We start from the raw sequence: 13,355 nt of genomic DNA, 5'->3' as shown, positions 1-13,355 counted from the left end.
AGAGACTTTGGAAATAAATCTTTCCAAAATATTTGCTCTCTAAACCTACATGCTTTTTAAAGAGAGGTGGGATCCAGGTTTCACCTCTGGCACTTAGCACTTGCCTCTTGCTCACACGTAGGGAAAGGCTGGGAAGGAGAAGCTCTAACTTTGCCTGAAATTGAGTGCAAGGTGACACCTCCCTGATCTGTCAGAGCTCAAACTCCTTCTGGAGGACAAACCAATCAGCCCACACTAACTCCATCTTTTTCCCAAATTTCCTTTGCTACCCCCAAACAGGCAACACAACACCTGCTGTTATCCGAACAAAGCAAGGGCTACCAGGGAGGAAAAGCACTTTGTGTTACAGAGCAAAGAACTTCTCCACTGGCTGCTCTCAAACAAAATCCAGCTGAGCAAAATAAATCCTGCTTTCTCACTGAAGAAGTCCTCATGTGCTCAAAACAACCCTGAAAGAGCTCAAATGCTTCATCCAGTTTTTAATTAATTCTATCTAGACACGCAGCAGCCTGAGGAGCTGCAGTGTTATATATATAACCTCCTTACGTTTCACTATTTACATTGTGTTATTCTCTGGCTATTTCCCAACTTTATTCCCTCACCCCAGAGATCAATTTAAGCACCAAAATAAAATATGATCTTATCTTTGCAGTGCACAGAGAAGCGAAACAGAATTTCTCACGGGAGGCAGGGGTTAAGGCCTGGGCTGGGTGTCAGAGAAGTGGAGTTCTATTCTTGGCTCTACCACTCACTTGCTGTGGGAGCTTGCAGAGCAAGATACAGAGCAGGAATGGAGACTTCAGCCAAGAAATTTCTCCTCTGTAACTTTTCCTCTTTCATTATGCATGAGAGTGAGTTTTTCCAGTGTCCTAACACACATCTGAAAGCTGGGGAAACACGACTCCACCAAAATACAGAACCGGCAGAGAAAGAGAGTGAGTGGAAAACATCAATTACAAAGTTTTCTTGGGCACCTCTGAAGAGCTGAAACAGAATCTCTACTCACACGGTGAAGATAGAGAAGAAATTGAGCCCCTGGTTAAGCAGGCACTGCTCCAAGGGCTGCACTGGACCTGCACACGGGTCTGCTGTGCTGCTGCTCCTTGATCTGCTTTCTGCTTAAGACAAGTTTTCTGAGACTTCTTGAGTGGAGGGTTTGCTTTGCGGTTTTTTGCAAAAATAGGAGCCTACACTTTGATTTTGAAATAAGCAATCTTATTTTAAAAAGCAATAATCGACTTTGAACAAAAATTGGGGCAATTGTTGTTCAAAAGCCATAGCTAAGACTATATCCAGAGCTGGAGTAACAAACTGCCTAAATTAAGAATGCCAAACTCACAGTTAACTCCTGCTGGAAACAGTATTTCCTTCCCCAGGAACAGACCGGGCAATACTTCTTGCTTTAGGTAATAGCTGTGGTCTAATTCACAGATTTGAAACATTTCTAATTACTTTGGGAAACTTGAAGAAACAGTAAACATGTAGGTTCTCACTTGGCATGGCTGGATCTTGTTCTACCATGCCAGCTAATGACAGAAGGGAGAGATTTTTGCAGCTACAGTGCTCTGTGTGTAAAATATATAAAGAAACTGATTTATCCTGGCCATATTTATTTTCAATCACAGAGAAAATCTGCCCACATTTCAGCTGTGTTCTAGATGTTCAGTGCACACTCAACTCATTTGCTGACAGTTTTACAGCTCGGTCTCAGACCCTTTAGGCTCACAGGAACAGAAAACTAATCCAGCCATAGAATATTCTTCAATATTAACCTTTTTCTTAAACTTTGTATAAGATATAAGGGAATAGTATATAGCTTGTTTTACCATTTTAAGAGTCATATGAAATCAAAGCCTGGCCAATAACCTCACAAAAGCTGCTGCTGCTGCTGTGTAAATTCTGAAACCCAGGTGACCCTGGTTCTATTATATAATGAAATATAATGAAATATACTGTCTTGGCCAACTAAAAGAAAATTTCTTATTCAGTCAAAAAATGTCAAGTTTTCAAAGACTTTTGGTCGGAGAATCAGGCACACCTGGGCTCCTTAAAGGAGTCCATAGAATATACCCACTCATAAGTGATTTATTAAAAATGTTAGCAGGAAATATTGGTGCTCTTACCTACAAAATGTTTCTTCCCTCTTCCTTTTTTGATGTCAAACCTCTAATATTTCTGATTTTTTCAGGGCCTGGAACAAACTGTCCCAGGCAGTTGCTCAGGAAGGAGAACTAGCTTCTTGATACATGAGAAAAATCCTTCCAATTTCATACTTTTAAATTTTTTCTGTATTTTAATTGCTGAAATATTATGTAACCGCAGCCTTTAATCTTTAATCTAAGTGCAAGCCACACTCGATATATAACAATTATATCTTAATAAAATGTAATTATAAAAAATTCAAGGCAGTCTCAGGGCATGTGCAACTGAAACTGTTAATATACCTGAGGGATTATTTCCTCACTTATGTATATTAGGCACCATATAAAACATAGGATTTCTTGGGACATTATCAACAAAGGAGATTTTTTTTTAAACCTGCTTTTTACTGATTGCATTATCAAGTTCAATTTTATTAGCTTGAATCTTCTGGGAAGGATATGATTTTAATAATGTATAAAAGGTTTGCCTGGTATTTGGCTGTTGGCTTTTATTGGCTACTTAATGTAATCTGTAATTACTGGAGCAGCTCCTATGCTGGCCAGTGCTCTAAGGTCAGTGGTGAGCTCTGCTGGGCTGTACTTGGTGTACAGGAACATCCCTCTGCTGATTGATGGCTGCACCCCATGGAAATGTTTTCATTTTGTCCTTGGAGCATTCCCTTAGGGAATTCTGTCAGTACACATCCCTCCTTGTCAGCAGCAGCCTGGGGACAGCCCATGATCTGCTTTTACACCAATGAGCTTTCAATGAAATCTCCTTTGGATTTCACATTTGGTTCCCAAATCTTCAACCAATGATGTACAAATCTTTTAATTTGGGGTCATTTAAAACGCTCGATTCACCTTGCACAAAATTCAAGATGAAAAACACTCAAAGCCCTCACTACACTTTTTTATTTTTAAAGGGAAATAAAATGTTGCAAGGCTTGGCTTTGATAAAGTAGATTTCCACCTTTTTAAATATTGTTCCTTCTTGCCTATTTTTTTTTACTTTAAGCTGAAAAATCCTGAACTATCTGAAACAGTTGGCCAGAACTTGCAGTTGAGAAACACACCTAAAGCATGGTGTGAACAGGCTTTATTACAAGACTGAGCTGAATTTTGGAATGTAACACTGCCAAGTCACCTGTGGCTTCATGTGTCACCTGCTTTGGTGGTACTACCAAGATAAACCTGGAAACAGAAGCAAAATGTTGGAAATATTCCAGAACTGCTGTAGCCCTGAGCCTTTTCAGCTTGAACTCTCTACTCACAATATTTCCTTGAAATAGATTGACAACTAAACCACTGTATTAATCACAGAGTCAGCAATTTGTGTTTATGATCCTCACTGGATGTAAACCACCTTTTTGTCCTGGTGCTGTAAGTTTGCTACAATAAATATGACATTTCTGAGGAAAAGAAAATCCTTATGGAAAGTCCTCCTGTTTGGAGAATGAAAAATCAACTTGGTAGAAAAATTAATTATGACAAAAATCTTATTAATGTATAATTCTTTTTTCTGTATTACATACCAATTTTTGTACTGCCTAACACTACTTATAGATTCCATACATTTATTTCTGGGAAATTGCTCACTGAAATGTTCCTGTGATTTCACAAGGAAAATCAGGAGTCTACTGTCATTTTTCAGAATTTGCCATCTCTTTAGTTTCAAATTCACGGTGACTTCTTTCTCTGAAAGCAATTAAAAAATTGACTTGTAAGTCATAGGAATAGAAAGCTATAAAATACTTTGTAAATAATATTTTGGTATTAAAGCACCAATAAAGAATCATTAGCTTCAATTCCAAGAGAAAAAAAGAAAAAGAAGGAAAAAAAAGAAAAAAAAGGTTCCCTGAGATACATTTTAAAGATTTTTTTCAGTATAGAACATCATGTTTTAGTGAGTTAGTTGCCTGTTTTCTCAGGGAAATTTATTCCTTCCATGTTCACTGAACAACCTGCAGCTCTGTGGAGCAGGGCATCCTCATCTCCAGTTCTAGCCAACAGGGACTGCGGTTTTTCTGCATCTCACAGCTCACAGGACAGGAGTTTCTTCTCAGGACAAGATCAATTCAAACTGCAGTTAAGAGTCAATAGGATTTCTTTTCATAATATCAAATCAGCTTAGCTTTTATTGCAAGTTTAAACCTGCTGCAAGACCAGCACAGGTGGAAACTAAACATACTGTCCTTCATGCCTAATGAAAGAACAGGGAATTTTAAACATCATTCTCTAAACTGCTAAATCATTCATATATACACACCAACAAACCTCTGCCTTTAGACAAGGCTTGTGATTGTCCACTGAAAATTATTTTCGTTTTACCCATCAGCTAAGTTGCATTTTTATTATCAGAGAAAACCCCAAACACAACAAACTGAGTAACAAACCACCTAATACTTCTATATCCTGCCTGGCTGTGTCTGTGGGTTATCTTTTTGCTGTAAATAAAAACAGTTTAAAATCAACATTAATAGAGAAGAAAGCCACTATTCAAGACATCAGTGAGAACCCCCATTACCTGTAAGGCCATTCCTGTAATCCCTGATAATTTCTTGGGAGCAGGATCAAAGCACTACAGCATGCAACTTCAATTAAAAAAATCCAGCCAGAATAAATAGAGAAAACATGAAAACAGTGATTTTTTTTTTTTCTGGCACTCCGTTTGAAAGGAAGAGTTAAATTAATACATGAAAAGATCCTATCAGCTCTGACTTGTCTGAGTTATTAATTGAACACCTTCTTGGAAACACGTAGATAAAGACGTGTACCTTAGAGAATACGAGATAAGAGGGGAAGGAAAGGGGGAGAAATTAGCAGTTTTGCCTGTTCCCTCCCTTAATTGTCAAGCTAGGGCTGTTCAAAGCTGCCTGCAGCAGAGCAATACGGAGAGGTAACGAAAGTGTGGGCTGGCGATGCAGGAGATAAAAACTTCAGGATTATCCTTAAACGTACTTATCTCCAGACACAGAAGAGGCTGCGAAGGCAGCTGAACGATGTAAAGCTGTTCTAAAACAAGACAAATATCTGCTCCATGTGTTATAAGCAGTTCAAACTGCTTCCTGTGATGAAAAACATGGGCTGCACGGTAGACATGCTACAGCTAAGTACAATAGATCCCATGATACAGTTGTTTAAAGGAATATTAGAGTGATGAAAGAAGTGATGGAATTCTGCTCTTTAGGAGGCTCAGAACCGGCGAGGAAAAAGTTGAAGCGGGGTGATTTGGTGAATGTTGCTGATGCTGAAGTTTGCGAGTTGGAGGACAGTTTTATGGCCGGAAACAATAGGGCTCGATGGGCCGGGCAGGAGAGCAGGAGAAAAGCTCAGCATTTCCATCCTCAGACCCTTCCCACCGCCCTGCTCACAAGGGCACATCTGGAGCCAGCAGCAGTCCTGGGACCAAACCCCTCTCAGCACTTCATTTCAGCCCCTTTTCATCCTTCCCCCCTTGTTTTGTCCCCCACCGAGCGCAGTGAAGAGCCCAACTGTACAATTCAGATAATGCCAAATACAAGAATAGGGAAAAACCTTATTAAAATACTAATTGCCACGCTAAAATGTTTGCTGTGAAATTATCAGAGCTGCCAATAGCCCATCATTAATGTACAAAAGTCTGATTATCTTTTCAATAAAACCAGAGAAATTCCAGCCTTTAAACTCGTTATCGTGGCAAAGCAGAACGCTGTGATAATGCACGAGAACTTCGGTTTGCAGCTGTAAAATTCCCAAAAGTCCTGTGACTTGGTTATAACTTTGTTTTAGATGATTACCTTCCTCACTCACACAGCTCCCACGTTCGTTTCTGGGAAACAAGTGTATATTCCACAAAAGCAAGCAGTAAATTTATTTAAATAAATGAGAAACTTGGAAAGCAATTTAGCCTTCAACACATTGCTGTGCACTGGAAAGCCTGACGTTTGCACATCTAGTTTCAAGTCATACAATGCATTTTTAGAGGCAAAAGTAAGATTTGATATCTGCAAATGCTGATCTCTGACATTGTTTTCAATGGGGTCAAATTGTCAAAATACTTTACCAAGGTGAATCCTAAACAGGATAGGCAGGAAATAAAATTCTTTAATTTGTGCAAAGATATGTTTTAATTATTTTCTTAACCAAACATAAATTGCAAATTAGTAGTGTTTTGAGCAAACTTGAAAGGGAATAAAAATCTAGTGTTAAGCAACACTATTTCTTAATCACTTCAGTTTATAGAATTTACATTGAAAAATGCATTTTTAAATACTTTTTACATGGAAATGATAATTCATTCTAGTGCCTTCCTGTGAATCTTAAGCAACATTTTTCAAATTTTTCCTTTGAATTGCAGTCCATAATCAGAATTTATTTAATTTGCAAACGTTTCCATTTAATAGCAGTTTGTCTGTACTTTTAAAAAGGGGGGGGGGGGGGGGGAACACCAAAAAAACTCCAAAACAACTAACTATTTGCACATAGTTTCACTTAAATTCCCCTCTTTGCACATCAAGCTGCGTAACGCGCCGAGTTCCACTCCTGTGTTTTACAAACGAATGGCTGTTGCCATCTACCGTTGGAAAAATGGCATCAGCAGCAAGAGATAACAGCGCAGATAACAGATGTGGGACAAAGGCTTCAGCAGCCACAGAGGATCAGCTCTTCCGACTGAAATCTTTGAAATACAAAACTGGAGTGACCGAAGAGAGGAAGAAAAAAGTCCTTTTTGCTCCTAAGCCCCTGTCATTTTCTGGTCTGATCCAGCTGGGAACTAAACACAAACCCAAACTTTGGCAATTTCATTGAGCACGGATCTGAGGGTTTGGGAGGCTTCACCCAGCACTGCAGCTAGAGCTGAGTACACAGAAATTTGAAAAAATTAACTAATATAACTTAATTTTAAAATACCCTTGGCCCAAGTTATGATCATGCCTCTGCAGCCGGAAAACTGTAAATTCAGGAGGGAAAAGCCGTGCCCCAGGTGCCTGAGCACAGCCATGCAATGCAGAGCTGTGCCTGGAAAACGGACCTGACCTGACCCACGGGCAGGGCAGAGTCACCCAGCACAGCACCAGGAGCAGAGCGGCTCTCCCAGGCTCTCCTGCCAGAGGTTTGGCACTTCCTGGCATTGGTTTTTCCAAATTTTTCCAAATTTCTGCTGGATAAAACAACTTCCCAGCTTGGGTGAGTTGAGCTGAATGCAGAGAGCTGTGCAAAGAAAGGCACAAAAAGTGCCTTTATTGCACAATCTTTAGTTCATGGTTTCTAGTATTTACAAAGATTTGATTGCATGTCTTCACTTTACCATTAAATTACTTATGCATAAATAATTGAGACATATGCATTCCTTTTCCTGACAAATATCCTTAGATACCACATTCAAGCACGTTTTAAAGGTACCCCTTGTTGAGGCAATCTAAAAACAGAATTACTGTAGGGTTCTATTAATGTTTGCCAGACCTGTCGGAGGTTAAACAGCCTTTGAATTAAACCATTCTTTACTCTTTGATAATTATTATTATTTTTCCTTAAGACACGTTTTGTTGCCTCATAAGCAAGGTCAACTTGAACTGTTTTGTTATACTCAATATCTCAGTACAATGTTAACTCTGCTCGTGCTGTTCTTACAGACTCTGTGCTGTCAACTCTGCCAACAACTTTGAGAGGTGTTTAGCAGAATTCTCAGTAAGTGAAAAAGCTTTTCTGTAGGTCATTTCAAAGTCTGGTTTAAATTTGCACACAAAGCCACAACTTGTGAATCTATACTTGTCCATCTTTACAATCCTCTTGCACCGATTTAAATCTTCCTTGCTTTGTTTGTTGCGCACTGACACATCGCATCCAGCCCAAACAACCATGATTGTTTTTAAACTAATGCAGGAAAGCTAAAACCTGCGCTGGGAACAGATGAATGAAAGCGGAAAGATGAAAATCCTGCTGCTTTAATGTGCGGGGAGTGAAAAAGGGCAAGGCATTGAGAGCGGCTGAAAGCAGAGGTCAGGATGGAGGCAGGAGCAGAGCACAGCTCAGGGCCGCTCCTGCCACAGCCCCACAGCTGGGATCAGCCGGGCTGAGAGCTCATCTGGGAAATGAGCCTTGGAAATGCTGCAAATGTGCTAATTGGGGAGCTGTGCTCGTCCCCTCGCGGGCCCCGGGTCTGTCAGCTCCCCAAACGCCCCCAGAGCTGCTTGCACAGCACTGTGATGCTGCCCCTCCTGCTATGGGACCCCCTAAAGGATTGCATCCATGCTCGGCTGAGTTTTTTCCTAGGCTCTCCACAGAGGAGGATTCGTTTTCCCACAGGGACAGCAAGCTCTACGGTGTTCAGGAACAGCACAGCAGAAGATGACCATGCAAAAGGAAGGCAGCCCCAGGCACACAGGAGTGCAGCCAGGACACTTCATCCTGCTGGGAGGACACTCAGGGCTGGTCACATTTGGCCAGAGCACTGTCCCTGTACCAGACTGACAGAGCAAATGTGTGACTGACCTCGAAGGGCAACAATGCCACCTTAAACACACCTGAGCCACCTGTGCTGCAAAGCTCAGCCTGAACACCTGCTACGGAACCTCCTGAACACTCGGTGTGAATTCCTGGGCACTCCACAAAACACCCAGGATGTGCCACCCTAACCCCCAAACTGACAGCATGTGAACCTCAAGAATGCCCTTTCAGAACTTTACTGAGCATAAGAGAGCACCTTCTCCTAAACATAAACAGGTTTTTAAAAATATTTTGAAATTTAACAAATCCGGAGGTATTAAGATGAGCACTTGCATCCCGAGGGAAGAAAATTGACTCAATACCGGATGATGGAAGACAGAGCTGCTGCTGGGGCAGGTAATTCCTGCCAGCTGCCAGGCGAGTTTTGTTCCTGTCTGCTCTGAGGAGAGACATTGAATGCAATGCCTTTGACACACTTGCAAATGGTTTGAAACACTTCAGGAGTGAAAGAGCTGAGAGCTTCTGTTTGCATTCCTAAAATGCCACATTAGCACGTTGTTTTTTGGGGTTTTTTGTCTGTTTCACTGGGGCAGGTAGTTCAGAAGCGGTAGCAAGCTGTGCCTACAGCTCCATTTGTTGCCTTCTCTGCAACAATGTCATGTTGCAGTGTTCCTTGCTACCGTAAATAAATGGAAACAAAAGTATACCACGTTCTCAGTTCATTAGCATTTCCTCTCCGACGTGTGGATCTGCAGAGCGCATACTTTATTATGACTACAGAAATTCGGCAGTTTCAGCTTACCACCCCTTTCAGAAAGGGCAGCTAAAAAAAAAAATCATTTAAAAATACCACTAAACTAGGTATATTTAGAAGACTTTTTTTTTTTCAGAGAGACAATTGTAAGTCGAGTTTCATTTGAAAAACCTTGTCCTAAGCACACTAAATATTTTGGCTCTGCATGTTTAGTTGAGAGTCTGAAATGAAGTATTTGATGCTAAGTGAAAGCTGTTGCTTGGAAACAAGATAAAACAGTGAAAACACAATTGTTTGAACTAAGAAAGAACATTACCATCAGCGGAGCCAACACCAGTTTTAGCTGGATCAGATTTATTAAGCAAATTCAGATTCCAGTACCAGAAAGGCCCTACATATCTTCAAGTGTGTGGGGTCGGGCTCTCCTGTTTCAGTTTCTTCTGGCAGCAGAAGGTTTCTTTCAAACAGAATTTAAAAAATTAAGTACTCAAGTTCACTTCCATCCTCTATGCAAAGAAAAAAACCAGAAGGCCACAAGATGGCACTGGTCAAACGCTCAGGATATTAGCGGAGCATTGGTAAATGAGCACTGATGATGCCTATGACCAGTTTGTAGGGCTGTGTCTGCATCCCACACGTGTGCCCGCATGTCTGGTGAACCTTCTCTAAGTGCTTGATGCCAGAAATACCAAAAATGTTTAGCTATGGTCAAAACTAACAGCAGAGGTAACTGAGCAGCCGGTTCCTGAAATGGTGATGGCACAGGATGGGCTCTGGGCATTCATCCATCATGGGGACAGTGCTGGGGCTCAGCACTCTGCAGGCAGGTCTGGTGCTGTGCCCCCTGGCACTAAAAAGGCAAGTTTGGTGCTGCGCCCCTGGCACTAAAAAGGTAGGGTCGGTGCTGTGCCCCTGGCCCAAAGCAGGCAGATTCGGTGCTGTGTCTCTGGAATTTAAAAGATAAGTTTGGTGCTGTGCCCCTGGCACTAAAGAGGCAGGTTCGGTGCTGTGCCCCTGGCACAAAGCAGGCAGGTTCGGTGCTGTGCCCCTGGCATTAAAAGGCAGGTCGGGTGCTGTGCCCCTGGCACAAAGCAGGCAGGTTCGGTGCTGCGCCCCTGGCACACATTGCAGTGTTTCCTCACGGCAGTGCCAAAGCCCGGGCGCAGGGAGAGGAATTGCTAAGGCAGGACAAGCCACAGCACCTTCCCCTCACAATCCTTGCTCCTCACTGCAGCGAAGTATTTGTCCCCAGCTCCTCTGTCTTTCAGTTTTCACAAATTCAGCTCCTCGCCGCCGAAGTCGAAACCCAACATTTCTTGAACTCGTTGAATGAAATTCAGCATTCCTGAGCTTCCATCACCGCGGGGCTCTCCTAGATAAGATCTGTGCTGCGGTGAGCGCATCCCTCCCGCCGCCCGCACTCGGAGGGCAGCGCACGGCAAATCTCGGCGGGCACCGGCGCTTCGGGGGCTCCCTTTGGATCCCCGGCCGGCCCAGCAGAGCCGGGAGCCGCCCGGATGCCCCGACCCCGGGGGCCGGAGGGGTTTGGGGGTGTCGGGGCGGCGCCGGCCGCGCACCCCACGTCTCGGGGGGCGGCGGCTGCTCAGCGCCCAGCGGCGCCGCGCCCGTTTTGTTCTGCTGGGGTCCCCCGGCTGCCCAGGGTGGGCGCGCCGGCCCTCTGCTCCCGGCCGCCGCCGAGGCTGACAGAGCCGAACTCTTCGCGGCGGCAGCGGCGCTGAGCCCGCCGACCGCGGCCTCCACGAGGGGCGAGGGCGGGAGCATCCCCGGTTTCGGAGAAGGGACAGGGACTCCAGGGTGGGCCGGGGTGTGGATCCCCCTCGCTGGCTTTTTTTGAGGCCGGAACTCTTTTCCCCCCACCCCCTTTCCCCTGGGCCGCTTCCTTTGCCCGCTGAAAGTCAGCGAGTAAAACAGCGGGCGAGGGTGAGGGGCGCGGCCGCCATTAGGGTTAGTCGGCCATAGGGCCTGCCCACCCCGGCACGGGCCGTAAAGCGCCGCGCTCGCGCTCTTATACCGCCCGGCCACGCCCTCCGCGCTCCCATTGGTTAGAGAGGTGCCCTCCTCCGCTGCCATTGGCTATGATGGGATAAAGGGGCGGGGCGCGGCGGGTGGCGGGAGTTTGGAACGCGCCGCGTGCTCGCGGGAGCGCGCCTGGGAGGGGAGCGCGCCTGGAGGGGAGCGCGCCTGGAGGGGAGCGCGCATTCCCTGCCACGGGTCGGGACCCGGGAGACGCGGGCCGGGGCTGGGACAGGACCGGCGACCCGGGCCCGGGGCTTGCAGCAGGATTTGGGGGCTGGTGGCGGGAGTTTGGAAAGCGGTGCTTGCAGTTCTGGGGCGGGTGTCGGGATTTGGGGGCTAGAATCAGGATCTGGGGGCAGGTGCCAGGATTTGGGGGCTGGTACCAGGATTTGGGGGCTGGTATCATTATTTGGGGGCTGGTATCAGGATTTGGAGGCTGGTGCCTGGCGCTTGTGAGCTGAATTCAGGGACCTGAACGTGCGTTCGTGTTCATCCCGTCCCACACGAGCATCCCTGAGTGAGGAGCCAGGCCAGTCCTCTCGCACCGTTCCCCAAAGCAGGGCTGTGCCAGCCCCAGCATCCCCCTCCTCCCCGTCCCATGCTGTGTTGGATGATGGTTTTTATTCATCTTTATTCATCCCTGCCTGACCTCTCTTTGTGCAGGGCGGATGCTCCCTGCGGTGCTCCCTGGAGCATTCACCTCGGACCCCTCTGCTGCCTCCTGTTTCTCAGGCTTTTGTGTGTTTGCTTTTCCACCCTGAGATTTCCATGGAAAAGCAAGGAGTTTTGCAAGTGCAAAGGAGTGTGAAATAATAGTGTAGAGCTCTTGTACATATGCTGTGCAGGATTGGTCTGGTAAAGAGCCTCTTAAAAAAAGTATTTTATATTTATTCAGAAAGACGTATTCACTGACTAAGAATGAATAAATTGTGCTAGATGTTATGATTTTTACTGGTTCTCCCTGCTTGTTCCCAGGTAGCTGCAATCTTGGTTTCTTTTTCAGGAAGTGTTAAGGAAAATCTGTTATAAAAATACATCTATTTTAGAAACATTTTCTGTGCACCGTGTTAGGCTCAGCAAGGAGCCTTCTGAAATCCAAACTGAAATCCAATCCTTCTGATGTCCAAACTGAAGTCTTCTTAGGAGAAACTCTTACTTTCACCTCAACACCTGGGGCCATGTATTCAGCTAAATTCCAGGGGAGAGGCCATCAGAAAATACAAGAAAGGACAGGAGTGGAAGTCTTTATGCCAACATGATGATGATTCATTCATGGTAGATTTGGAGCAGAACTTGCCAACCCCTGGCAACTCTGTGCCAAAATCAGGAGGGTGGAAGAGGCTTTCAGGACAATTAAACCTTTGATTCTGGGCCATAATGTCATGGAAGGTGGAAAGTTTTTTCCACATTGCTGGGATTCTTAGTCATCCTTTCCTTAAGCCTGAGGCACACATAACATAATTTTTCTTTACTGTCTTTACAAGCAGCTCCCCAGTTCCTGTGACTCGTGAAGTGCCACTTTCACAATCCATGTTACAGGATCTGAGAGCTCACAGCTCCAGTCCAAAAACTGGAAAATACCGGGGGGATTGGTATCACTGATTGTCACAGTGAGTGACACCGTGGTTGGAGTCTGTCACACAGCCTGTGCTGAGACTGGAGGCAGAGTGGGGGCACAGCTGGGCTGACACACAGAGCTGGCACAGCAGCCTGCTCAGGGGAGAGCTCTGCCATTGCTTCCCCACAGCCTCCCATTTCCCCAGGATGTGACAATCCCATGCTTTTCTGGATAAGTATAGGAATCAAACAAAATGCAGTGGTACTGGACAAGCACTTTTCCAGCCCAGTCTCCATGGCAACATCAGCATCTCTGGCCTCTCACCAACATCTTTGGTTAAGCCATATTGGGGATGTCCCAAGTAAATGACTTTGGGAATGTGTACACTTCAATGATGTGTTTTGTTTTGAAAAAATGCTGGGAATGCATTTGACCA

This window comes from Melozone crissalis, unplaced genomic scaffold, assembly GCF_028551555.1.
Source record: "Melozone crissalis strain CALT ecotype California unplaced genomic scaffold, PUWL_Pcris_2 ptg000034l_1, whole genome shotgun sequence".
Classification (NCBI taxonomy): Eukaryota; Metazoa; Chordata; class Aves; order Passeriformes; family Passerellidae; genus Melozone; species Melozone crissalis.
The sequence above is the reverse complement of the archived record's forward strand: the minus strand, read 5'-3'. Positions refer to the sequence as shown.